General features: G+C 33.5%; 13 non-coding genes across 13 annotated transcripts; all 13 read left to right on the forward strand.

The window, feature by feature from the left end:
* The first annotated feature begins 3,065 nt into the window (after positions 1-3,065).
* Positions 3,066-3,174, forward strand: TRNAL-CAA (transfer RNA leucine (anticodon CAA)). Its single transcript has 2 exons — positions 3,066-3,103; positions 3,129-3,174. It is a non-coding gene; the product is annotated as a tRNA-Leu (tRNA).
* A 1,044-nt stretch (positions 3,175-4,218) lies between these two features.
* TRNAL-CAA (transfer RNA leucine (anticodon CAA)) lies at positions 4,219-4,327 on the forward strand. Its single transcript has 2 exons — positions 4,219-4,256; positions 4,282-4,327. It is a non-coding gene; the product is annotated as a tRNA-Leu (tRNA).
* A 1,044-nt stretch (positions 4,328-5,371) lies between these two features.
* Positions 5,372-5,474, forward strand: TRNAL-CAA (transfer RNA leucine (anticodon CAA)). The gene is given in 2 exon segments: positions 5,372-5,409; positions 5,429-5,474. It is a non-coding gene; the product is annotated as a tRNA-Leu (tRNA).
* Positions 5,475-7,671: 2,197 nt separating this feature from the next.
* TRNAL-CAA (transfer RNA leucine (anticodon CAA)) lies at positions 7,672-7,780 on the forward strand. Its single transcript has 2 exons — positions 7,672-7,709; positions 7,735-7,780. It is a non-coding gene; the product is annotated as a tRNA-Leu (tRNA).
* Positions 7,781-8,824: 1,044 nt separating this feature from the next.
* TRNAL-CAA (transfer RNA leucine (anticodon CAA)) lies at positions 8,825-8,933 on the forward strand. Its single transcript has 2 exons — positions 8,825-8,862; positions 8,888-8,933. It is a non-coding gene; the product is annotated as a tRNA-Leu (tRNA).
* Positions 8,934-12,283: 3,350 nt separating this feature from the next.
* TRNAL-CAA (transfer RNA leucine (anticodon CAA)) lies at positions 12,284-12,392 on the forward strand. The gene is made up of 2 exons: positions 12,284-12,321; positions 12,347-12,392. It is a non-coding gene; the product is annotated as a tRNA-Leu (tRNA).
* Positions 12,393-13,436: 1,044 nt separating this feature from the next.
* On the forward strand, positions 13,437-13,539 carry TRNAL-CAA (transfer RNA leucine (anticodon CAA)). The gene is given in 2 exon segments: positions 13,437-13,474; positions 13,494-13,539. It is a non-coding gene; the product is annotated as a tRNA-Leu (tRNA).
* A 2,197-nt stretch (positions 13,540-15,736) lies between these two features.
* On the forward strand, positions 15,737-15,845 carry TRNAL-CAA (transfer RNA leucine (anticodon CAA)). The gene is made up of 2 exons: positions 15,737-15,774; positions 15,800-15,845. It is a non-coding gene; the product is annotated as a tRNA-Leu (tRNA).
* Positions 15,846-16,889: 1,044 nt separating this feature from the next.
* TRNAL-CAA (transfer RNA leucine (anticodon CAA)) lies at positions 16,890-16,998 on the forward strand. Its single transcript has 2 exons — positions 16,890-16,927; positions 16,953-16,998. It is a non-coding gene; the product is annotated as a tRNA-Leu (tRNA).
* A 2,196-nt stretch (positions 16,999-19,194) lies between these two features.
* On the forward strand, positions 19,195-19,303 carry TRNAL-CAA (transfer RNA leucine (anticodon CAA)). Its single transcript has 2 exons — positions 19,195-19,232; positions 19,258-19,303. It is a non-coding gene; the product is annotated as a tRNA-Leu (tRNA).
* Positions 19,304-21,499: 2,196 nt separating this feature from the next.
* Positions 21,500-21,608, forward strand: TRNAL-CAA (transfer RNA leucine (anticodon CAA)). Its single transcript has 2 exons — positions 21,500-21,537; positions 21,563-21,608. It is a non-coding gene; the product is annotated as a tRNA-Leu (tRNA).
* A 2,196-nt stretch (positions 21,609-23,804) lies between these two features.
* Positions 23,805-23,913, forward strand: TRNAL-CAA (transfer RNA leucine (anticodon CAA)). The gene is made up of 2 exons: positions 23,805-23,842; positions 23,868-23,913. It is a non-coding gene; the product is annotated as a tRNA-Leu (tRNA).
* Positions 23,914-26,109: 2,196 nt separating this feature from the next.
* On the forward strand, positions 26,110-26,218 carry TRNAL-CAA (transfer RNA leucine (anticodon CAA)). Its single transcript has 2 exons — positions 26,110-26,147; positions 26,173-26,218. It is a non-coding gene; the product is annotated as a tRNA-Leu (tRNA).
* Positions 26,219-27,613: the final 1,395 nt, after the last annotated feature.

Consider the following 27,613-nt stretch of genomic DNA (forward strand, 5'->3'; position numbering starts at 1 on the left):
AGTTTTAAAATTCTAAAGTTCAGTTCATATAGAAATTGGCTATTGAAATAATGTATTACATAGAAACAGAATTTGATGGCAGATAAGAACCACTTGGCCCATGTAGTCTGCTCCTTTTCATGTATCCTTTAGGCAACTTCAGCCATATTTGCTCCTTACATTTCTCTTAAGGATATTCTTATGCCTATCCAAAGCATGTTTAAATTGTTTCACCGTTTAGCTTCAACAACATTGGATGGGAGGCTTTTCTATTTATCAACTACCCTTTCTGTGAAGTAATTTTTCTTCAAATTTCCTCTAAGTCTACCTCCCTCCAGTTTCAGTGCATGTCCTCGTGTTCTTGTACATCTCTTCCTTTGAAGAATAAGTATTGTTTGCACAACATTCTTTTAGTATTCAGTAATCTAAACATAAAACACAAGAATAATTGGCATCGAAAGTATTTTAAGGCTCTTAGACTTTACATATAACATGATATACAATTTACTTCTAAGACAAACTAATCTGTTCTGCTAGGATGAAGACCTTAGTAAAGGGTGGCAGCAGTAATTTTGAAGGATAACACTTTAGCTTGAGCCATTTTTCCTAAATAATGTTATTTTAGAAACAGCTTTTAGAGGAAATGCATTAATCTAAGATCTTGATTTAATGACCCCTTTTTCAACAAGGCCAAATTATTTGTCAAAATCACAATCAAAAATATAAATAATAAAATGATAAACCCTAACAGACAGCAAGTTTGGATATACTGATGTGCATGTCAGGATGGCCGAGCGGTCTAAGGGGCCAGACTCAAGTTTCTACTCTTCCAGTTAATGGGAATTCTGGTCTCTGTAAAGAGGCGTAGGTTCAAATCCCATTTCTGACAATATATTTTTGCTCTTTGGTTATGTTTTACACTCAGAATGACTGACATTGAGAAGTATGCTCAGGACATCCACAGTCTTTCAATCTTTCCTCTCCCAGACATTGATATCTTGATCCCATTTATTTCTAAGCAATATGAAGCACAATGATTGAATGAATTAAAGGGCATAGAAACTTTTAAAGACCTAAGAATTGATCGATTTTCCCATCTACATTCCAATCAAGATCAAATTACATTAGAGTTAAATTAATTAAATTATTCTTAAATGATAAAGACACTATGATTAGTTTTAAAATTCTAAAGTTCAGTTCATGTAGAAATTGGCTATTGAAATAATGTATTACATAGAAACAGAATTTGATGGCAGATAAGAACCACTTGGCCCATGTAGTCTGCTCCTTTTCATGTATCCTTTAGCCAACTTCAACCCTAATTGCTCCTTACATTTCTCTTAAGGATATTCTTATGCCTATCTGAAGCGTGTTTGAATTGTTTCACCGTTTAGCTTCAACAACATCGGATGGGAGGCTTTTCTATTTATCAACTACCCTTTCTGTGAAGTAATTTTTCATCAAATTTCCTCTAAGTCTACCTCCCTCCAGTTTCAGTGCATGTCCTCGTGTTCTTGTACATCTCTTCCTTTGAAGAATAAGTATTGTTTGCACAACATTCTTTTAGTATTCAGTAATCTAAACATAAAACACAAGAATAATTGGCATTGAAAGTATTTTAAGGCTCTTAGACTTTACATATAACGTGATATACAATTTACTTCTATGACAAACTAAACTGTTCTGCTAGCATGAAGACCTTAGTAAAGGGTGGCAACAGTAATTTTGAAGGATAACACTTTAGCTTGAGCCATTTTTCCTAATTAATGTTATTTAAGAAACAGCTTTTAGAGGAAATGCATTAATCTAAGATCTTGATTTAATGACCCCATTTTCAACAAGGCCAAATTATTTGTCAAAATCACAATCAAAAATATAAATAGTAAAATGATAAACCCTAACAGGAAGCAGGTTTGGACTTACTGATGTGCATGTCATGATGGCCGAGCGGTCTAAGACACCAGACTCAAGATTCTACTCTTCCAGTTAATGGGAATTCTGGTCTCTGTAAAGAGGCGTGGGTTCAAATCCCACTTCTGACAATATTTTCATATTCTTTGGTTATGTTTTACACTCAAAATGACCGACATTGAGAAGTATGCTCAGGACATCCACAGTCTTTCAATCTTTCCTCTCCCAGACATTGATATCTTGATCCCATTTATTTCTCAGCAATATGAAGCACAATGATTGAATGAATTAAAGGGCATAGAAACTTTTAAAGACCTAAGAATTGATCGATTTTCCCATCTGCATTCCAATCAAGATCAAATTACATTAGAGTTAAATTAATTAAATTATTCTTAAATGATAAAGACACTATGATTAGTTTTAAAATTCTAAAGTTCAGTTCATACAGAAATTGGCTATTGAAATAATGTATTACATAGAAACAGAATTTGATGGCAGATAAGAACCACTTGGCCCATGTAGTCTGCTACTTTTCATGTATCCTTTAGGCAACTTCAACCATATTTGCTCCTTACATATCTCTTAAGGATATTCTTATGCCTATCCGAAGCGTGTTTAAATTGTTTCACCGTTTAGCTTCAACAACATTGGATGGGAGGCTTTTCTATTTATCAACTACCCTTTCTGTGAAGTAATTTTTCTTCAAATTTCCTCTAAGTCTACCTCCCTCCAGTTTCAGTGCATGTCCTCGTGTTCTTGTACATCTCTTCCTTTGAAGAATAAGTATTGTTTGCACTACATTCTTTTAGTATTCAGTAATCTAAACATAAAACACAAGAATAATTGGCATCGAAAGTATTTTAAGGCTCTTAGACATTACATATAACATGATATACAATTTACTTCTAAGACAAACTAATCTGTTCTGCTAGGATGAAGACCTTAGTAAAGGGTGGCAACAGTAATTTTGAAGGATAACACTTTAGCTTGAGCCATTTTTCCTAAATAATGTTATTTTAGAAACAGCTTTTAGAGGAAATGCATTAATCTAAGATCTTGATTTAATGACCCCTTTTTCAACAAGTCCAAATTATTTGTCAAAATCACAATCAAAAATATAAATAGTAAATTGATAAACCCTAACAGACAGCAGGTTCGGACATACGGATGTGCTTGTCAGGATGGCCGAGCAGTTTAAGGCGCCAGACTCAAGATTCTACTCTTCCAGTTAATGGGAATTCTGGTCTCTGTAAAGAGGCGTGGGTTCAAATCCCACTTCTGACAATAATTTCTTGCTCTTTGGTTATGTTTTACACTCAAAATGACCGACATTGAGAAGTATGCTCAGGACATCCACAGTCTTTCAATCTTTCCTCTCCCAGACATTGATATCTTGATCCCATTTATTTTTAAACAATATGAAGCACAATGATTGAATGAATTAAAGGGCATAGAAACTGTTAAAGACCTAAGAATTGATCGATTTTCCCATCTACATTCCAATCAAGATCAAATTACATTAGACTTAAATTAATTAAATTATTCTTAAATGATAAAGACACTATGATTAGTTTTAAAATTCTAAAGTTCAGTTCATGTAGAAATTGACTGTTGAAATAATGTTTTACATAGAAACAGAATTTGATGGCAGATAAGAACCACTTGGCCCACGTAGTCTGCTCCTTTTCATGTATCCTTTAGGCAACTTCAATCCTATTTGCTCCTTACATTTCTCTTAAGGATATTCTTATGCCTATCCCAAGCATGTTTAAATTGTTTCACCATTTAGCTTCAACAACATCGGATGGGAGGCTTTTCTATTTATCAACTACCCTTTCTGTGAAGTAATTTTTCTTCAAATTTCCTCTAAGTCTACCTCCCTCCAGTTTCAGTGCATGTCCTCGTGTTCTTGTACATCTCTTCCTTTGAAGAATAAGTATTGTTTGCACAACATTCTTTTAGTATTCAGTAATCTAAACATAAAACACAAGAATAATTGGCATCGAAAGTATTTTAAGGGTCTTAGACTTTACATATAACGTGATATACAATTTACTTCTAAGACAAACTAATCGGTTCTGCTAGGATGAAGACCTTAGTAAAGGGTGGCAACCGTAATTTTGAAGGATAACACTTTAGCTTGAGCCATTTTTCCTAAATAATGTTATTTAAGAAACAGCTTTTAGAGGAAATGCATTAATCTAAGATCTTGATTTAATGACCCCTTTTTCAACAAGGCCAAATTATTTGTCAAAATCACAATCAAAAATATAAATAGTAAAATGATAAACTCTAACAGGAAGCAGGTTTGGACATACTGATGTGCTTGTCAGGATGGCCGAGCGGTCTAAGACACCAGACTCAAGATTTTACTCTTCCAGTTAATAGGAATTCTGGTCTCTGTAAAGAGGCGTGGGTTCAAATCCCACTTCTGACAATATATTTTTGCTCTTTGGTTATGTTTTACACTCAAAATGACTGACATTGAGAAGTATGCTCAGGACATCCACAGTCTTTCAATCTTTCCTCTCCTAGACATTGATATCTTGATCCCATTTATTTCTAAGCAATATGAAGCACAATGATTGAATGAATTAAAGGGCATAGAAACTTTTAAAGACCTAAGAATTGATCGATTTTCCCATCTACATTCCAATCAAGATCAAATTACATTTGACTTAAATTAATTAAATTATTCTTAAATGATAAAGACACTATGATTAGTTTTAAAATTCTAAAGTTCAGTTCATGTAGAAATTGGCGGTTGAAATAATGTTTTACATAGAAACAGAATTTGATGGCAGATAAGAACCACTTGGCCCACGTAGTCTGCTACTTTTCATGTATCCTTTAGGCAACTTCAACCCTATTTGCTCCTTACATTTCTTTTAAGGATATTCTTATGCCTATCCCAAGCTTATTTAAATTGTTTCACCATTTAGCTTCAACAACTTCGGATGGGAGGCTTTTCTATTTATCAATTACCCTTTCTGTGAAGTAATTTTTCTTCAAATTTCCTCTAAGTCTACCTCCCTTCAGTTTCAGTGCATGTCCTCATGTTCTTGTACATCTCTTCCTTTGAAGAATAAATATTGTTTGCACAACATTCTTTTAGTATTCAGTAATCTAAACATAAAACACAAGAATAATTGGCATCGAAAGTATTTTAAGGCTCTTAGACTTTACATATAACATGATATACAATTTTCTCCTAAGACAAACTAATCTGTTCTGCTAGGATGAAGACCTTAGTAAAGGGTGGCAACAGTAATTTTGAAGGATAACACTTTAGCTTGAGCCATTTTTCCTAAATAATGTTATTTAAGAAACAGCTTTTAGAGGAAATGCATAAATCTAAGATCTTGATTTAATGACCCCTTTTTCAACAAGTCCAAATTATTTGTCAAAATCACAATCAAAAATATAAATAGTAAAATGATAAACCCTAACAGGAAGCAGGTTCGGATATACTGATGTGCTTGTCAGGATGGCCGAGTGGTCTAAGGCGCCAGACTCAAGATTCTACTGGGAATGGGAATTCTGGTCTCTGTAAAGAGGCGTGGGTTCAAATCCCACTTCTGACAATATTTTCTTACTCTTTGGTTATGTTTTACACTCAAAATGACCGACATTGAGAAGTATGCTCAGGACATCCACAGTCTTTCAATCTTTCCTCTCCCAGACATTGATATCTTGATCCCATTTATTTCTCAGCAATATGAAGCACAATGTTTGAATGAATTAAAGGGCATAGAAACTTTTAAAGACCTAAGAATTGATCGATTTTCCCATCTGCATTCCAATCAAGATCAAATTACATTAGAGTTAAATTAATTAAATTATTCTTAAATGATAAAGACACTATGATTAGTTTTAAAATTCTAAAGTTCAGTTCATATAGAAATTGGCTATTGAAATAATGTATTACATAGAAACAGAATTTGATGGCAGATAAGAACCACTTGGCCCATGTAGTCTGCTCCTTTTCATGTATCCTTTAGGCAACTTCAACCCTATTTGCTCCTTACATTTCTCTTAAGGATATTCTTATGCCTATCCAAAGCGTGTTTAAATTGTTTCACCGTTTAGCTTCAACAACATCGGATGGGAGGCTTTTCTATTTATCAACTACCCTTTCTGTGAAGTAATTTTTCATCAAATTTCCTCTAAGTCTACCTCCCTCCAGTTTCAGTGCATGTCCTCGTGTTCTTGTACATCTCTTCCTTTGAAGAATAAGAATTGTTTGCACAACATTCTTTTAGTATTCAGTAATCTAAACATAAAACACAAGAATAATTGGCATCGAAAGTATTTTAAGGCTCTTAGACTTTACATATAACGTGATATACAATTTACTTCTAAGACAAACTAATCTGTTCTGCTAGGATGAAGACCTTAGTAAAGGGTGGCAACAGTAATTTTGAAGGATAACACTTTAGTTTGAGCCATTTTTCCTAATTAATGTTATTTAAGAAACAGCTTTTAGAGGAAATGCATTTATCTAAGATCTTGATTTAATGACCCCTTTTTCAACAAGGCCAAATTATTTGTCAAAATCACAATCAAAAATATAAATAGTAAAATGATAAACCCTAACAGGAAGCAGGTTTGGACATACTGATGTGCTTGTCAGGATGGCAGAGCGGTCTAAGACACCAGATTCAAGATTTTACTCTTCCAGTTAATGGGAATTCTGGTCTCTTTAAAGAGGCGTGGGTTCAAATCCCACTTCTGACAATATATTTTTGCTCTTTGGTTATGTTTTACACTCAAAATGACCGACATTGAGAAGTATGCTCAGGACATCCACAGTCTTTCAATCTTTCCTCTCCTAGACATTGATATCTTGATCCCATTTATTTCTAAGCAATATGAAGCACAATGATTGAATGAATTAAAGGGCATAGAAACTTTTAAAGACCTAAGAATTGATCGATTTTCCCATCTGCATTCCAATCAAGATCAAATTACATTAGAGTTAAATTAATTAAATTATTCTTAAATGATAAAGACACTATGATTAGTTTTAAAATTCTAAAGTTCAGTTCATATAGAAATTGGCTATTGAAATAATGTATTACATAGAAACAGAATTTGATGGCAGATAAGAACCACTTGGCCCATGTAGTCTGCTCCTTTTCATGTATCCTTTAGGCAACTTCAACCCTATTTGCTCCTTACATTTCTCTTAAGGATATTCTTATGCCTATCCGAAGCGTGTTTAAATTGTTTCACCGTTTAGCTTCAACAACATTGGATGGGAGGCTTTTCTATTTATCAACTACCCTTTCTGTGAAGTAATTTTTCTTCAAATTTCCTCTAAGTCTACCTCCCTCCAGTTTCAGTGCATGTCCTCATGTTCTTGTACATCTCTTCCTTTGAAGAATAAGTATTGTTTGCACAACATTCTTTTAGTATTCAGTAATCTAAACATAAAACACAAGAATAATTGGCATCGAAAGTATTTTAAGGGTCTTAGACTTTACATATAACGTGATATACAATTTACTTCTAAGACAAACTAATCGGTTCTGCTAGGATGAAGACCTTAGTAAAGGGTGGCAACAGTAATTTTGAAGGATAACACTTTAGTTTGAGCCATTTTTCCTAATTAATGTTATTTAAGAAACAGCTTTTAGAGGAAATGCATTTATCTAAGATCTTGATTTAATGACCCCATTTTCAACAAGGCCAAATTATTTGTCAAAATCACAATCAAAAATATAAATAGTAAAATGATAAACCCTAACAGGAAGCAGGTTCGGATATACTGATGTGCTTGTCAGGATGGCCGAGTGGTCTAAGGCGCCAGACTCAAGATTCTACTCTTCCAGTTAATGAAAATTCTGGTCTCTGTAAAGAGGCGTGGGTTCAAATCCCACTTCAGACAATATTTTCTTACTCTTTAGTTATGTTTTACACTCAAAATGACCGACATTGAGAAGTATGCTCAGGACATCCACAGTCTTTCAATCTTTCCTCTCCCAGACATTGATATCTTGATCCCATTTATTTCTCAGCAATATGAAGCACAATGATTGAATGAATTAAAGGGCATAGAAACTTTTAAAGACCTAAGAATTGATCGATTTTCCCATCTGCATTCCAATCAAGATCAAATTACATTAGACTTAAATTAATTAAATTATTCTTAAATGATAAAGACACTATGATTAGTTTTAAAATTCTAAAGTTCAGTTCATGTAGAAATTGACTGTTGAAATAATGTTTTACATAGAAACAGAATTTGATGGCAGATAAGAACCACTTGGCCCACGTAGTCTGCTCCTTTTCATGTATCCTTTAGGCAACTTCAATCCTATTTGCTCCTTACATTTCTCTTAAGGATATTCTTATGCCTATCCCAAGCATGTTTAAATTGTTTCACCATTTAGCTTCAACAACATCGGATGGGAGGCTTTTCTATTTATCAATTACCCTTTCTGTGAAGTAATTTTTCTTCAAATTTCCTCTAAGTCTACCTCCCTTCAGTTTCAGTGCATGTCCTCATGTTCTTGTACATCTCTTCCTTTGAAGAATAAATATTGTTTGCACAACATTCTTTTAGTATTCAGTAATCTAAACATAAAACACAAGAATAATTGGCATCGAAAGTATTTTAAGGCTCTTAGACTTTACATATAACATGATATACAATTTTCTCCTAAGACAAACTAATCTGTTCTGCTAGGATGAAGACCTTAGTAAAGGGTGGCAACAGTAATTTTGAAGGATAACACTTTAGCTTGAGCCATTTTTCCTAAATAATGTTATTTAAGAAACAGCTTTTAGAGGAAATGCATAAATCTAAGATCTTGATTTAATGACCCCTTTTTCAACAAGTCCAAATTATTTGTCAAAATCACAATCAAAAATATAAATAGTAAAATGATAAACCCTAACAGGAAGCAGGTTCGGATATACTGATGTGCTTGTCAGGATGGCCGAGTGGTCTAAGGCGCCAGACTCAAGATTCTACTCTTCCAGTTAATGGGAATTCTGGTCTCTGTAAAGAGGTGTGGGTTCAAATCCCACTTCTGACAATATTTTCTTACTCTTTGGTTATGTTTTACACTCAAAATGACCAACATTGAGAAGTATGCTCAGGACATCCACAGTCTTTCAATCTTTCCTCTCCCAGACATTGATATCTTGATCCCATTTATTTCTCAGCAATATGAAGCACAATGATTGAATGAATTAAAGGGCATAGAAACTTTTAAAGACCTAAGAATTGATCGATTTTCCCATCTGCATTCCAATCAAGATCAAATTACATTAGAGTTAAATTAATTAAATTATTCTTAAATGATAAAGACACTATGATTAGTTTTAAAATTCTAAAGTTCAGTTCATATAGAAATTGGCTATTGAAATAATGTATTACATAGAAACAGAATTTGATGGCAGATAAGAACCACTTGGCCCATGTAGTCTGCTCCTTTTCATGTATCCTTTAGGCAACTTCAGCCATATTTGCTCCTTACATTTCTCTTAAGGATATTCTTATGCCTATCCAAAGCATGTTTAAATTGTTTCACCGTTTAGCTTCAACAACATTGGATGGGAGGCTTTTCTATTTATCAACTACCCTTTCTGTGAAGTAATTTTTCTTCAAATTTCCTCTAAGTCTACCTCCCTCCAGTTTCAGTGCATGTCCTCGTGTTCTTGTACATCTCTTCCTTTGAAGAATAAGTATTGTTTGCACAACATTCTTTTAGTATTCAGTAATCTAAACATAAAACACAAGAATAATTGGCATCGAAAGTATTTTAAGGCTCTTAGACTTTACATATAACATGATATACAATTTACTTCTAAGACAAACTAATCTGTTCTGCTAGGATGAAGACCTTAGTAAAGGGTGGCAGCAGTAATTTTGAAGGATAACACTTTAGCTTGAGCCATTTTTCCTAAATAATGTTATTTTAGAAACAGCTTTTAGAGGAAATGCATTAATCTAAGATCTTGATTTAATGACCCCTTTTTCAACAAGGCCAAATTATTTGTCAAAATCACAATCAAAAATATAAATAATAAAATGATAAACCCTAACAGACAGCAAGTTTGGATATACTGATGTGCATGTCAGGATGGCCGAGCGGTCTAAGGGGCCAGACTCAAGTTTCTACTCTTCCAGTTAATGGGAATTCTGGTCTCTGTAAAGAGGCGTAGGTTCAAATCCCATTTCTGACAATATATTTTTGCTCTTTGGTTATGTTTTACACTCAGAATGACTGACATTGAGAAGTATGCTCAGGACATCCACAGTCTTTCAATCTTTCCTCTCCCAGACATTGATATCTTGATCCCATTTATTTCTAAGCAATATGAAGCACAATGATTGAATGAATTAAAGGGCATAGAAACTTTTAAAGACCTAAGAATTGATCGATTTTCCCATCTACATTCCAATCAAGATCAAATTACATTAGAGTTAAATTAATTAAATTATTCTTAAATGATAAAGACACTATGATTAGTTTTAAAATTCTAAAGTTCAGTTCATGTAGAAATTGGCTATTGAAATAATGTATTACATAGAAACAGAATTTGATGGCAGATAAGAACCACTTGGCCCATGTAGTCTGCTCCTTTTCATGTATCCTTTAGCCAACTTCAACCCTAATTGCTCCTTACATTTCTCTTAAGGATATTCTTATGCCTATCTGAAGCGTGTTTGAATTGTTTCACCGTTTAGCTTCAACAACATCGGATGGGAGGCTTTTCTATTTATCAACTACCCTTTCTGTGAAGTAATTTTTCATCAAATTTCCTCTAAGTCTACCTCCCTCCAGTTTCAGTGCATGTCCTCGTGTTCTTGTACATCTCTTCCTTTGAAGAATAAGTATTGTTTGCACAACATTCTTTTAGTATTCAGTAATCTAAACATAAAACACAAGAATAATTGGCATTGAAAGTATTTTAAGGCTCTTAGACTTTACATATAACGTGATATACAATTTACTTCTATGACAAACTAAACTGTTCTGCTAGCATGAAGACCTTAGTAAAGGGTGGCAACAGTAATTTTGAAGGATAACACTTTAGCTTGAGCCATTTTTCCTAATTAATGTTATTTAAGAAACAGCTTTTAGAGGAAATGCATTAATCTAAGATCTTGATTTAATGACCCCATTTTCAACAAGGCCAAATTATTTGTCAAAATCACAATCAAAAATATAAATAGTAAAATGATAAACCCTAACAGGAAGCAGGTTTGGACTTACTGATGTGCATGTCATGATGGCCGAGCGGTCTAAGACACCAGACTCAAGATTCTACTCTTCCAGTTAATGGGAATTCTGGTCTCTGTAAAGAGGCGTGGGTTCAAATCCCACTTCTGACAATATTTTCATATTCTTTGGTTATGTTTTACACTCAAAATGACCGACATTGAGAAGTATGCTCAGGACATCCACAGTCTTTCAATCTTTCCTCTCCCAGACATTGATATCTTGATCCCATTTATTTCTCAGCAATATGAAGCACAATGATTGAATGAATTAAAGGGCATAGAAACTGTTAAAGACCTAAGAATTGATCGATTTTCCCATCTACATTCCAATCAAGATCAAATTACATTAGACTTAAATTAATTAAATTATTCTTAAATGATAAAGACACTATGATTAGTTTTAAAATTCTAAAGTTCAGTTCATGTAGAAATTGACTGTTGAAATAATGTTTTACATAGAAACAGAATTTGATGGCAGATAAGAACCACTTGGCCCACGTAGTCTGCTCCTTTTCATGTATCCTTTAGGCAACTTCAATCCTATTTGCTCCTTACATTTCTCTTAAGGATATTCTTATGCCTATCCCAAGCATGTTTAAATTGTTTCACCATTTAGCTTCAACAACATCGGATGGGAGGCTTTTCTATTTATCAACTACCCTTTCTGTGAAGTAATTTTTCTTCAAATTTCCTCTAAGTCTACCTCCCTCCAGTTTCAGTGCATGTCCTCGTGTTCTTGTACATCTCTTCCTTTGAAGAATAAGTATTGTTTGCACAACATTCTTTTAGTATTCAGTAATCTAAACATAAAACACAAGAATAATTGGCATCGAAAGTATTTTAAGGGTCTTAGACTTTACATATAACGTGATATACAATTTACTTCTAAGACAAACTAATCGGTTCTGCTAGGATGAAGACCTTAGTAAAGGGTGGCAACCGTAATTTTGAAGGATAACACTTTAGCTTGAGCCATTTTTCCTAAATAATGTTATTTAAGAAACAGCTTTTAGAGGAAATGCATTAATCTAAGATCTTGATTTAATGACCCCTTTTTCAACAAGGCCAAATTATTTGTCAAAATCACAATCAAAAATATAAATAGTAAAATGATAAACTCTAACAGGAAGCAGGTTTGGACATACTGATGTGCTTGTCAGGATGGCCGAGCGGTCTAAGACACCAGACTCAAGATTTTACTCTTCCAGTTAATAGGAATTCTGGTCTCTGTAAAGAGGCGTGGGTTCAAATCCCACTTCTGACAATATATTTTTGCTCTTTGGTTATGTTTTACACTCAAAATGACTGACATTGAGAAGTATGCTCAGGACATCCACAGTCTTTCAATCTTTCCTCTCCTAGACATTGATATCTTGATCCCATTTATTTCTAAGCAATATGAAGCACAATGATTGAATGAATTAAAGGGCATAGAAACTTTTAAAGACCTAAGAATTGATCGATTTTCCCATCTACATTCCAATCAAGATCAAATTACATTTGACTTAAATTAATTAAATTATTCTTAAATGATAAAGACACTATGATTAGTTTTAAAATTCTAAAGTTCAGTTCATGTAGAAATTGGCGGTTGAAATAATGTTTTACATAGAAACAGAATTTGATGGCAGATAAGAACCACTTGGCCCACGTAGTCTGCTACTTTTCATGTATCCTTTAGGCAACTTCAACCCTATTTGCTCCTTACATTTCTTTTAAGGATATTCTTATGCCTATCCCAAGCTTATTTAAATTGTTTCACCATTTAGCTTCAACAACTTCGGATGGGAGGCTTTTCTATTTATCAATTACCCTTTCTGTGAAGTAATTTTTCTTCAAATTTCCTCTAAGTCTACCTCCCTTCAGTTTCAGTGCATGTCCTCATGTTCTTGTACATCTCTTCCTTTGAAGAATAAATATTGTTTGCACAACATTCTTTTAGTATTCAGTAATCTAAACATAAAACACAAGAATAATTGGCATCGAAAGTATTTTAAGGCTCTTAGACTTTACATATAACATGATATACAATTTTCTCCTAAGACAAACTAATCTGTTCTGCTAGGATGAAGACCTTAGTAAAGGGTGGCAACAGTAATTTTGAAGGATAACACTTTAGCTTGAGCCATTTTTCCTAAATAATGTTATTTAAGAAACAGCTTTTAGAGGAAATGCATAAATCTAAGATCTTGATTTAATGACCCCTTTTTCAACAAGTCCAAATTATTTGTCAAAATCACAATCAAAAATATAAATAGTAAAATGATAAACCCTAACAGGAAGCAGGTTCGGATATACTGATGTGCTTGTCAGGATGGCCGAGTGGTCTAAGGCGCCAGACTCAAGATTCTACTGGGAATGGGAATTCTGGTCTCTGTAAAGAGGCGTGGGTTCAAATCCCACTTCTGACAATATTTTCTTACTCTTTGGTTATGTTTTACACTCAAAATGACCGACATTGAGAAGTATGCTCAGGACATCCACAGTCTTTCAATCTTTCCTCTCCCAGACATTGATATCTTGATCCCATTTATTTCTCAGCAATATGAAGCACAATGTTTGAATGAATTAAAGGGCATAGAAACTTTTAAAGACCTAAGAATTGATCGATTTTCCCATCTGCATTCCAATCAAGATCAAATTACATTAGAGTTAAATTAATTAAATTATTCTTAAATGATAAAGACACTATGATTAGTTTTAAAATTCTAAAGTTCAGTTCATATAGAAATTGGCTATTGAAATAATGTATTACATAGAAACAGAATTTGATGGCAGATAAGAACCACTTGGCCCATGTAGTCTGCTCCTTTTCATGTATCCTTTAGGCAACTTCAACCCTATTTGCTCCTTACATTTCTCTTAAGGATATTCTTATGCCTATCCAAAGCGTGTTTAAATTGTTTCACCGTTTAGCTTCAACAACATCGGATGGGAGGCTTTTCTATTTATCAACTACCCTTTCTGTGAAGTAATTTTTCATCAAATTTCCTCTAAGTCTACCTCCCTCCAGTTTCAGTGCATGTCCTCGTGTTCTTGTACATCTCTTCCTTTGAAGAATAAGAATTGTTTGCACAACATTCTTTTAGTATTCAGTAATCTAAACATAAAACACAAGAATAATTGGCATCGAAAGTATTTTAAGGCTCTTAGACTTTACATATAACGTGATATACAATTTACTTCTAAGACAAACTAATCTGTTCTGCTAGGATGAAGACCTTAGTAAAGGGTGGCAACAGTAATTTTGAAGGATAACACTTTAGTTTGAGCCATTTTTCCTAATTAATGTTATTTAAGAAACAGCTTTTAGAGGAAATGCATTTATCTAAGATCTTGATTTAATGACCCCTTTTTCAACAAGGCCAAATTATTTGTCAAAATCACAATCAAAAATATAAATAGTAAAATGATAAACCCTAACAGGAAGCAGGTTTGGACATACTGATGTGCTTGTCAGGATGGCAGAGCGGTCTAAGACACCAGATTCAAGATTTTACTCTTCCAGTTAATGGGAATTCTGGTCTCTTTAAAGAGGCGTGGGTTCAAATCCCACTTCTGACAATATATTTTTGCTCTTTGGTTATGTTTTACACTCAAAATGACCGACATTGAGAAGTATGCTCAGGACATCCACAGTCTTTCAATCTTTCCTCTCCTAGACATTGATATCTTGATCCCATTTATTTCTAAGCAATATGAAGCACAATGATTGAATGAATTAAAGGGCATAGAAACTTTTAAAGACCTAAGAATTGATCGATTTTCCCATCTGCATTCCAATCAAGATCAAATTACATTAGAGTTAAATTAATTAAATTATTCTTAAATGATAAAGACACTATGATTAGTTTTAAAATTCTAAAGTTCAGTTCATATAGAAATTGGCTATTGAAATAATGTATTACATAGAAACAGAATTTGATGGCAGATAAGAACCACTTGGCCCATGTAGTCTGCTCCTTTTCATGTATCCTTTAGGCAACTTCAACCCTATTTGCTCCTTACATTTCTCTTAAGGATATTCTTATGCCTATCCGAAGCGTGTTTAAATTGTTTCACCGTTTAGCTTCAACAACATTGGATGGGAGGCTTTTCTATTTATCAACTACCCTTTCTGTGAAGTAATTTTTCTTCAAATTTCCTCTAAGTCTACCTCCCTCCAGTTTCAGTGCATGTCCTCATGTTCTTGTACATCTCTTCCTTTGAAGAATAAGTATTGTTTGCACAACATTCTTTTAGTATTCAGTAATCTAAACATAAAACACAAGAATAATTGGCATCGAAAGTATTTTAAGGGTCTTAGACTTTACATATAACGTGATATACAATTTACTTCTAAGACAAACTAATCGGTTCTGCTAGGATGAAGACCTTAGTAAAGGGTGGCAACAGTAATTTTGAAGGATAACACTTTAGTTTGAGCCATTTTTCCTAATTAATGTTATTTAAGAAACAGCTTTTAGAGGAAATGCATTTATCTAAGATCTTGATTTAATGACCCCATTTTCAACAAGGCCAAATTATTTGTCAAAATCACAATCAAAAATATAAATAGTAAAATGATAAACCCTAACAGGAAGCAGGTTCGGATATACTGATGTGCTTGTCAGGATGGCCGAGTGGTCTAAGGCGCCAGACTCAAGATTCTACTCTTCCAGTTAATGAAAATTCTGGTCTCTGTAAAGAGGCGTGGGTTCAAATCCCACTTCAGACAATATTTTCTTACTCTTTAGTTATGTTTTACACTCAAAATGACCGACATTGAGAAGTATGCTCAGGACATCCACAGTCTTTCAATCTTTCCTCTCCCAGACATTGATATCTTGATCCCATTTATTTCTCAGCAATATGAAGCACAATGATTGAATGAATTAAAGGGCATAGAAACTTTTAAAGACCTAAGAATTGATCGATTTTCCCATCTGCATTCCAATCAAGATCAAATTACATTAGACTTAAATTAATTAAATTATTCTTAAATGATAAAGACACTATGATTAGTTTTAAAATTCTAAAGTTCAGTTCATGTAGAAATTGACTGTTGAAATAATGTTTTACATAGAAACAGAATTTGATGGCAGATAAGAACCACTTGGCCCACGTAGTCTGCTCCTTTTCATGTATCCTTTAGGCAACTTCAATCCTATTTGCTCCTTACATTTCTCTTAAGGATATTCTTATGCCTATCCCAAGCATGTTTAAATTGTTTCACCATTTAGCTTCAACAACATCGGATGGGAGGCTTTTCTATTTATCAATTACCCTTTCTGTGAAGTAATTTTTCTTCAAATTTCCTCTAAGTCTACCTCCCTTCAGTTTCAGTGCATGTCCTCATGTTCTTGTACATCTCTTCCTTTGAAGAATAAATATTGTTTGCACAACATTCTTTTAGTATTCAGTAATCTAAACATAAAACACAAGAATAATTGGCATCGAAAGTATTTTAAGGCTCTTAGACTTTACATATAACATGATATACAATTTTCTCCTAAGACAAACTAATCTGTTCTGCTAGGATGAAGACCTTAGTAAAGGGTGGCAACAGTAATTTTGAAGGATAACACTTTAGCTTGAGCCATTTTTCCTAAATAATGTTATTTAAGAAACAGCTTTTAGAGGAAATGCATAAATCTAAGATCTTGATTTAATGACCCCTTTTTCAACAAGTCCAAATTATTTGTCAAAATCACAATCAAAAATATAAATAGTAAAATGATAAACCCTAACAGGAAGCAGGTTCGGATATACTGATGTGCTTGTCAGGATGGCCGAGTGGTCTAAGGCGCCAGACTCAAGATTCTACTCTTCCAGTTAATGGGAATTCTGGTCTCTGTAAAGAGGTGTGGGTTCAAATCCCACTTCTGACAATATTTTCTTACTCTTTGGTTATGTTTTACACTCAAAATGACCAACATTGAGAAGTATGCTCAGGACATCCACAGTCTTTCAATCTTTCCTCTCCCAGACATTGATATCTTGATCCCATTTATTTCTCAGCAATATGAAGCACAATGATTGAATGAATTAAAGGGCATAGAAACTTTTAAAGACCTAAGAATTGATCGATTTTCCCATCTGCATTCCAATCAAGATCAAATTACATTAGAGTTAAATTAATTAAATTATTCTTAAATGATAAAGACACTATGATTAGTTTTAAAATTCTAAAGTTCAGTTCATATAGAAATTGGCTATTGAAATAATGTATTACATAGAAACAGAATTTGATGGCAGATAAGAACCACTTGGCCCATGTAGTCTGCTCCTTTTCATGTATCCTTTAGGCAACTTCAACCCTATTTGCTCCTTACATTTCTCTTAAGGATATTCTTATGCCTATCCGAAGCATGTTTAAATTGTTTCACCGTTTAGCTTCAACAACATTGGATGGGAGGCTTTTCTATTTATCAACTACCCTTTCTGTGAAGTAATTTTTCTTCAAATTTCCTCTAAGTCTACCTCCCTCCAGTTTCAGTGCATGTCCTCGTGTTCTTGTACATCTCTTCCTTTGAAGAATAAGTATTGTTTGCACAACATTCTTTTAGTATTCAGTAATCTAAACATAAAACACAAGAATAATTGGCATCGAAAGTATTTTAAGGGTCTTAGACTTTACATATAACGTGATATACAATTTACTTCTAAGACAAACTAATCGGTTCTGCTAGGATGAAGACCTTAGTAAAGGGTGGCAACAGTAATTTTGAAGGATAACACTTTAGCTTGAGCCATTTTTCCTAAATAATGTTATTTAAGAAACAGCTTTTAGAGGAAATGCATTAATCTAAGATCTTGATTTAATGACCCCTTTTTCAACAAGGCCAAATTATTTGTCAAAATCACAATCAAAAATATAAATAGTAAAATGATAAACCCTAACAGGAAGCAGGTTTGGACATACTGATGTGCTTGTCAGGATGGCAGAGCGGTCTAAGACACCAGATTCAAGATTTTACTCTTCCAGTTAATGGGAATTCTGGTCTCTTTAAAGAGGCGTGGGTTCAAATCCCACTTCTGACAATTTATTTTTGCTCTTTGGTTATGTTTTACACTCAAAATGACTGACATTGAGAAGTATGCTCAGGACATCCACAGTCTTTCAATCTTTCCTCTCCTAGACATTGATATCTTGATCCCATTTATTTCTAAGCAATATGAAGCACAATGATTGAATGAATTAAAGGGCATAGAAACTTTTAAAGACCTAAGAATTGATCGATTTTCCCATCTACATTCCAATCAAGATCAAATTACATTTGACTTAAATTAATTAAATTATTCTTAAATGATAAAGACACTATGATTAGTTTTAAAATTCTAAAGTTCAGTTCATGTAGAAATGGCGGTTGAAATAATGTTTTACATAGAAACAGAATTTGATGGCAGATAAGAACCACTTGGCCCACGTAGTCTGCTACTTTTCATGTATCCTTTAGGCAACTTCAACCCTATTTGCTCCTTACATTTCTTTTAAAGATATTCTTATGCCTATCCCAAGTGTATTTAAATTGTTTCATCATTTAGCTTCAACAACATCGGATGGGAGGCTTTTCTATTTATCAATTACCCTTTCTGTGAAGTAATTTTTCTTCAAATTTCCTCTAAGTCTACCTCCCTTCAGTTTCAGTGCATGTCCTCATGTTCTTGTACATCTCTTCCTTTGAAGAATAAATATTGTTTGCACAACATTCTTTTAGTATTCAGTAATCTAAACATAAAACACAAGAATAATTGGCATCGAAAGTATTTTAAGGCTCTTAGACTTTACATATAACATGATATACAATTTTCTCCTAAGACAAACTAATCTGTTCTGCTAGGATGAAGACCTTAGTAAAGGGTGGCAACAGTAATTTTGAAGGATAACACTTTAGCTTGAGCCATTTTTCCTAAATAATGTTATTTAAGAAACAGCTTTTAGAGGAAATGCATAAATCTAAGATCTTGATTTAATGACCCCTTTTTCAACAAGTCCAAATTATTTGTCAAAATCACAATCAAAAATATAAATAGTAAAATGATAAACCCTAACAGGAAGCAGGTTCGTATATACTGATGTGCTTGTCAGGATGGCCGAGTGGTCTAAGGCGCCAGACTCAAGATTCTACTCTTCCAGTTAATGGGAATTCTGGTCTCTGTAAAGAGGCGTGGGTTCAAATCCCACTTCTGACAATATTTTCTTACTCTTTGGTTATGTTTTACACTCAAAATGACCAACATTGAGAAGTATGCTCAGGACATCCACAGTCTTTCAATCTTTCCTCTCCCAGACATTGATATCTTGATCCCATTTATTTCTCAGCAATATGAAGCACAATGATTGAATGAATTAAAGGGCATAGAAACTTTTAAAGACCTAAGAATTGATCGATTTTCCCATCTGCATTCCAATCAAGATCAAATTACATTAGAGTTAAATTAATTAAATTATTCTTAAATGATAAAGACACTATGATTAGTTTTAAAATTCTAAAGTTCAGTTCATATAGAAATTGCCTATTGAAATAATGTATTACATAGAAACAGAATTTGATGGCAGATAAGAACCACTTGGCCCATGTAGTCTGCTCCTTTTCATGTATCCTTTAGGCAACTTCAACCCTATTTGCTCCTTACATTTCTATTAAGGATATTCTTATGCCTATCCGAAGCGTGTTTAAATTGTTTCACCGTTTAGCTTCAACAACATTGGATGGGAGGCTTTTCTATTTATCAACTACCCTTTCTGTGAAGTAATTTTTCTTCAAATTTCCTCTAAGTCTACCTCCCTCCAGTTTCAGTGCATGTCCTCGTGTTCTTGTACATCTCTTCCTTTGAAGAATAAGTATTGTTTGCACAACATTCTTTTAGTAGTCAGTAATCTAAACATAAAACACAAGAATAATTGGCATCGAAAGTATTTTAAGGCTCTTAGACTTTACATATAACATGATATACAATTTACTTCTAAGACAAACTAATCTGTTCTGCTAGGATGAAGACCTTAGTAAAGGGTGGCAGCAGTAATTTTGAAGGATAACACTTTAGCTTGAGCCATTTTTCCTAAATAATGTTATTTTAAAAACAGCTTTTAGAGGAAATGCATTAATCTAAGATCTTGATTTAATGACCCCTTTTTCAACAAGGCCAAATTATTTGTCAAAATCACAATCAAAAATATAAATAGTAAAATGATAAACCCTAACAGGAAGCAGGTTTGGATATACTGATGTGCTTGTCAGGATGGCCGAGCGGTCTAAGACACCAGACTCAAGATTTTACTCTTCCAGTTAATGGGAATTCTGGTCTCTGTAAAGAGGCGTAGGTTCAAATCCCACTTCTGACAATATATTTTTGCTCTTTGGTTATGTTTTACACTCAAAATGACTGACATTGAGAAGTATGCTCAGGACATCCACAGTCTTTCAATCTTTCCTCTCCTAGACATTGATATCTTGATCCCATTTATTTCTAAGCAATATGAAGCACAATGATTGAATGAATTAAAGGGCATAGAAACTTTTAAAGACCTAAGAATTGATCGATTTTCCCATCTACATTCCAATCAAGATCAAATTACATTTGACTTAAATTAATTAAATTATTCTTAAATGATAAAGACACTATGATTAGTTTTAAAATTCTAAAGTTCAGTTCATGTAGAAATGGCAGTTGAAATAATGTTTTACATAGAAACAGAATTTGATGGCAGATAAGAACCACTTGGCCCACGTAGTCTGCTACTTTTCATGTATCCTTTAGGCAACTTCAACCCTATTTGCTCCTTACATTTCTTTTAAGGATATTCTTATGCCTATCCCAAGTGTATTTAAATTGTTTCACCATTTAGCTTCAACAACATCGGATGGGAGGCTTTTCTATTTATCAATTACCCTTTCTGTGAAGTAATTTTTCTTCAAATTTCCTCTAAGTCTACCTCCCTTCAGTTTCAGTGCATGTCCTCATGTTCTTGTACATCTCTTCCTTTGAAGAATAAATATTGTTTGCACAACATTCTTTTAGTATTCAGTAATCTAAACATAAAACACAAGAATAATTGGCATCGAAAGTATTTTAAGGCTCTTAGACTTTACATATAACATGATATACAATTTTCTCCTAAGACAAACTAATCTGTTCTGCTAGGATGAAGACCTTAGTAAAGGGTGGCAACAGTAATTTTGAAGGATAACACTTTAGCTTGAGCCATTTTTCCTAAATAATGTTATTTAAGAAACAGCTTTTAGAGGAAATGCATAAATCTAAGATCTTGATTTAATGACCCCTTTTTCAACAAGTCCAAATTATTTGTCAAAATCACAATCAAAAATATAAATAGTAAAATGATAAACCCTAACAGGAAGCAGGTTCGGATATACTGATGTGCTTGTCAGGATGGCCGAGTGGTCTAAGGCGCCAGACTCAAGATTCTACTCTTCCAGTTAATGGGAATTCTGGTCTCTGTAAAGAGGTGTGGGTTCAAATCCCACTTCTGACAATATTTTCTTACTCTTTGGTTATGTTTTACACTCAAAATGACCAACATTGAGAAGTATGCTCAGGACATCCACAGTCTTTCAATCTTTCCTCTCCCAGACATTGATATCTTGATCCCATTTATTTCTCAGCAATATGAAGCACAATGATTGAATGAATTAAAGGGCATAGAAACTTTTAAAGACCTAAGAATTGATCGATTTTCCCATCTGCATTCCAATCAAGATCAAATTACATTAGAGTTAAATTAATTAAATTATTCTTAAATGATAAAGACACTATGATTAGTTTTAAAATTCTAAAGTTCAGTTCATATAGAAATTGGCTATTGAAATAATGTATTACATAGAAACAGAATTTGATGGCAGATAAGAACCACTTGGCCCATGTAGTCTGCTCCTTTTCATGTATCCTTTAGGCAACTTCAACCCTATTTGCTCCTTACATTTCTCTTAAGGATATTCTTATGCCTATCCGAAGCATGTTTAAATTGTTTCACCGTTTAGCTTCAACAACATTGGATGGGAGGCTTTTCTATTTATCAACTACCCTTTCTGTGAAGTAATTTTTCTTCAAATTTCCTCTAAGTCTACCTCCCTCCAGTTTCAGTGCATGTCCTCGTGTTCTTGTACATCTCTTCCTTTGAAGAATAAGTATTGTTTGCACAACATTCTTTTAGTATTCAGTAATCTAAACATAAAACACAAGAATAATTGGCATCGAAAGTATTTTAAGGGTCTTAGACTTTACATATAACGTGATATACAATTTACTTCTAAGACAAACTAATCGGTTCTGCTAGGATGAAGACCTTAGTAAAGGGTGGCAACAGTAATTTTGAAGGATAACACTTTAGCTTGAGCCATTTTTCCTAAATAATGTTATTTAAGAAACAGCTTTTAGAGGAAATGCATTAATCTAAGATCTTGATTTAATGACCCCTTTTTCAACAAGGCCAAATTATTTGTCAAAATCACAATCAAAAATATAAATAGTAAAATGATAAACCCTAACAGGAAGCAGGTTTGGACATACTGATGTGCTTGTCAGGATGGCAGAGCGGTCTAAGACACCAGATTCAAGATTTTACTCTTCCAGTTAATGGGAATTCTGGTCTCTTTAAAGAGGCGTGGGTTCAAATCCCACTTCTGACAATTTATTTTTGCTCTTTGGTTATGTTTTACACTCAAAATGACTGACATTGAGAAGTATGCTCAGGACATCCACAGTCTTTCAATCTTTCCTCTCCTAGACATTGATATCTTGATCCCATTTATTTCTAAGCAATATGAAGCACAATGATTGAATGAATTAAAGGGCATAGAAACTTTTAAAGACCTAAGAATTGATCGATTTTCCCATCTACATTCCAATCAAGATCAAATTACATTTGACTTAAATTAATTAAATTATTCTTAAATGATAAAGACACTATGATTAGTTTTAAAATTCTAAAGTTCAGTTCATGTAGAAATGGCGGTTGAAATAATGTTTTACATAGAAACAGAATTTGATGGCAGATAAGAACCACTTGGCCCACGTAGTCTGCTACTTTTCATGTATCCTTTAGGCAACTTCAACCCTATTTGCTCCTTACATTTCTTTTAAAGATATTCTTATGCCTATCCCAAGTGTATTTAAATTGTTTCATCATTTAGCTTCAACAACATCGGATGGGAGGCTTTTCTATTTATCAATTACCCTTTCTGTGAAGTAATTTTTCTTCAAATTTCCTCTAAGTCTACCTCCCTTCAGTTTCAGTGCATGTCCTCATGTTCTTGTACATCTCTTCCTTTGAAGAATAAATATTGTTTGCACAACATTCTTTTAGTATTCAGTAATCTAAACATAAAACACAAGAATAATTGGCATCGAAAGTATTTTAAGGCTCTTAGACTTTACATATAACATGATATACAATTTTCTCCTAAGACAAACTAATCTGTTCTGCTAGGATGAAGACCTTAGTAAAGGGTGGCAACAGTAATTTTGAAGGATAACACTTTAGCTTGAGCCATTTTTCCTAAATAATGTTATTTAAGAAACAGCTTTTAGAGGAAATGCATAAATCTAAGATCTTGATTTAATGACCCCTTTTTCAACAAGTCCAAATTATTTGTCAAAATCACAATCAAAAATATAAATAGTAAAATGATAAACCCTAACAGGAAGCAGGTTCGTATATACTGATGTGCTTGTCAGGATGGCCGAGTGGTCTAAGGCGCCAGACTCAAGATTCTACTCTTCCAGTTAATGGGAATTCTGGTCTCTGTAAAGAGGCGTGGGTTCAAATCCCACTTCTGACAATATTTTCTTACTCTTTGGTTATGTTTTACACTCAAAATGACCAACATTGAGAAGTATGCTCAGGACATCCACAGTCTTTCAATCTTTCCTCTCCCAGACATTGATATCTTGATCCCATTTATTTCTCAGCAATATGAAGCACAATGATTGAATGAATTAAAGGGCATAGAAACTTTTAAAGACCTAAGAATTGATCGATTTTCCCATCTGCATTCCAATCAAGATCAAATTACATTAGAGTTAAATTAATTAAATTATTCTTAAATGATAAAGACACTATGATTAGTTTTAAAATTCTAAAGTTCAGTTCATATAGAAATTGGCTATTGAAATAATGTATTACATAGAAACAGAATTTGATGGCAGATAAGAACCACTTGGCCCATGTAGTCTGCTCCTTTTCATGTATCCTTTAGGCAACTTCAACCCTATTTGCTCCTTACATTTCTATTAAGGATATTCTTATGCCTATCCGAAGCGTGTTTAAATTGTTTCACCGTTTAGCTTCAACAACATTGGATGGGAGGCTTTTCTATTTATCAACTACCCTTTCTGTGAAGTAATTTTTCTTCAAATTTCCTCTAAGTCTACCTCCCTCCAGTTTCAGTGCATGTCCTCGTGTTCTTGTACATCTCTTCCTTTGAAGAATAAGTATTGTTTGCACAACATTCTTTTAGTAGTCAGTAATCTAAACATAAAACACAAGAATAATTGGCATCGAAAGTATTTTAAGGCTCTTAGACTTTACATATAACATGATATACAATTTACTTCTAAGACAAACTAATCTGTTCTGCTAGGATGAAGACCTTAGTAAAGGGTGGCAGCAGTAATTTTGAAGGATAACACTTTAGCTTGAGCCATTTTTCCTAAATAATGTTATTTTAAAAACAGCTTTTAGAGGAAATGCATTAATCTAAGATCTTGATTTAATGACCCCTTTTTCAACAAGGCCAAATTATTTGTCAAAATCACAATCAAAAATATAAATAGTAAAATGATAAACCCTAACAGGAAGCAGGTTTGGATATACTGATGTGCTTGTCAGGATGGCCGAGCGGTCTAAGACACCAGACTCAAGATTTTACTCTTCCAGTTAATGGGAATTTTGGTCTCTGTAAAGAGGCGTAGGTTCAAATCCCACTTCTGACAATATATTTTTGCTCTTTGGTTATGTTTTACACTCAAAATGACTGACATTGAGAAGTATGCTCAGGACATCCACAGTCTTTCAATCTTTCCTCTCCTAGACATTGATATCTTGATCCCATTTATTTCTAAGCAATATGAAGCACAATGATTGAATGAATTAAAGGGCATAGAAACTTTTAAAGACCTAAGAATTGATCGATTTTCCCATCTACATTCCAATCAAGATCAAATTACATTTGACTTAAATTAATTAAATTATTCTTAAATGATAAAGACACTATGATTAGTTTTAAAATTCTAAAGTTCAGTTCATGTAGAAATGGCAGTTGAAATAATGTTTTACATAGAAACAGAATTTGATGGCAGATAAGAACCACTTGGCCCACGTAGTCTGCTACTTTTCATGTATCCTTTAGGCAACTTCAACCCTATTTGCTCCTTACATTTCTTTTAAGGATATTCTTATGCCTATCCCAAGTGTATTTAAATTGTTTCACCATTTAGCTTCAACAACATCGGATGGGAGGCTTTTCTATTTATCAATTACCCTTTCTGTGAAGTAATTTTTCTTCAAATTTCCTCTAAGTCTACCTCCCTTCAGTTTCAGTGCATGTCCTCATGTTCTTGTACATCTCTTCCTTTGAAGAATAAATATTGTTTGCACAACATTCTTTTAGTATTCAGTAATCTAAACATAAAACACAAGAATAATTGGCATCGAAAGTATTTTAAGGCTCTTAGACTTTACATATAACATGATATACAATTTTCTCCTAAGACAAACTAATCTGTTCTGCTAGGATGAAGACCTTAGTAAAGGGTGGCAACAGTAATTTTGAAGGATAACACTTTAGCTTGAGCCATTTTTCCTAAATAATGTTATTTAAGAAACAGCTTTTAGAGGAAATGCATAAATCTAAGATCTTGATTTAATGACCCCTTTTTCAACAAGGCCAAATTATTTGTCAAAATCAAAATCAAAAATATAAATAGTAAAATGATAAACCCTAACAGGAAGCAGGTTCGGATATACTGATGTGCTTGTCAGGATGGCCGAGTGGTCTAAGGCGCCAGACTCAAGATTCTACTCTTCCAGTTAATGGGAATTCTGGTCTCTGTAAAGAGGCGTGGGTTCAAATCCCACTTCTGACAATATTTTCTTACTCTTTGGTTATGTTTTACACTCAAAATGACCAACATTGAGAAGTATGCTCAGGACATCCACAGTCTTTCAATCTTTCCTCTCCCAGACATTGATATCTTGATCCCATTTATTTCTCAGCAATATGAAGCACAATGATTGAATGAATTAAAGGGCATAGAAACTTTTAAAGACCTAAGAATTGATCGATTTTCCCATCTGCATTCCAATCAAGATCAAATTACATTAGAGTTAAATTAATTAAATTATTCTTAAATGATAAAGACACTATGATTAGTTTTAAAATTCTAAAGTTCAGTTCATATAGAAATTGGCTATTGAAATAATGTATTACATAGAAACAGAATTTGATGGCAGATAAGAACCACTTGGCCCATGTAGTCTGCTCCTTTTCATGTATCCTTTAGGCAACTTCAACCCTATTTGCTCCTTACATTTCTCTTAAGGATATTCTTATGCCTATCCGAAGCGTGTTTAAATTGTTTCACCGTTTAGCTTCAACAACATTGGATGGGAGGCTTTTCTATTTATCAACTACCCTTTCTGTGAAGTAATTTTTCTTCAAATTTCCTCTAAGTCTACCTCCCTCCAGTTTCAGTGCATGTCCTCGTGTTCTTGTACATCTCTTCCTTTGAAGAATAAGTATTGTTTGCACAACATTCTTTTAGTATTCAGTAATCTAAACATAAAACACAAGAATAATTGGCATCGAAAGTATTTTAAGGGTCTTAGACTTTACATATAACGTGATATACAATTTACTTCTAAGACAAACTAATCGGTTCTGCTAGGATGAAGACCTTAGTAAAGGGTGGCAACAGTAATTTTGAAGGATAACACTTTAGCTTGAGCCATTTTTCCTAAATAATGTTATTTAAGAAACAGCTTTTAGAGGAAATGCATTAATCTAAGATCTTGATTTAATGACCCCTTTTTCAACAAGGCCAAATTATTTGTCAAAATCACAATCAAAAATATAAATAGTAAAATGATAAACCCTAACAGGAAGCAGGTTTGGACATACTGATGTGCTTGTCAGGATGGCAGAGCGGTCTAAGACACCAGATTCAAGATTTTACTCTTCCAGTTAATGGGAATTCTGGTCTCTTTAAAGAGGCGTGGGTTCAAATCCCACTTCTGACAATATATTTTTGCTCTTTGGTTATGTTTTACACTCAAAATGACTGACATTGAGAAGTATGCTCAGGACATCCACAGTCTTTCAATCTTTCCTCTCCTAGACATTGATATCTTGATCCCATTTATTTCTAAGCAATATGAAGCACAATGATTGAATGAATTAAAGGGCATAGAAACTTTTAAAGACCTAAGAATTGATCGATTTTCCCATCTACATTCCAATCAAGATCAAATTACATTTGACT

Source organism: Taudactylus pleione, unplaced genomic scaffold (assembly GCF_031769625.1).
Source record: "Taudactylus pleione unplaced genomic scaffold, aTauple2 ptg000612l, whole genome shotgun sequence".
Taxonomy (NCBI): Eukaryota; Metazoa; Chordata; class Amphibia; order Anura; family Myobatrachidae; genus Taudactylus; species Taudactylus pleione.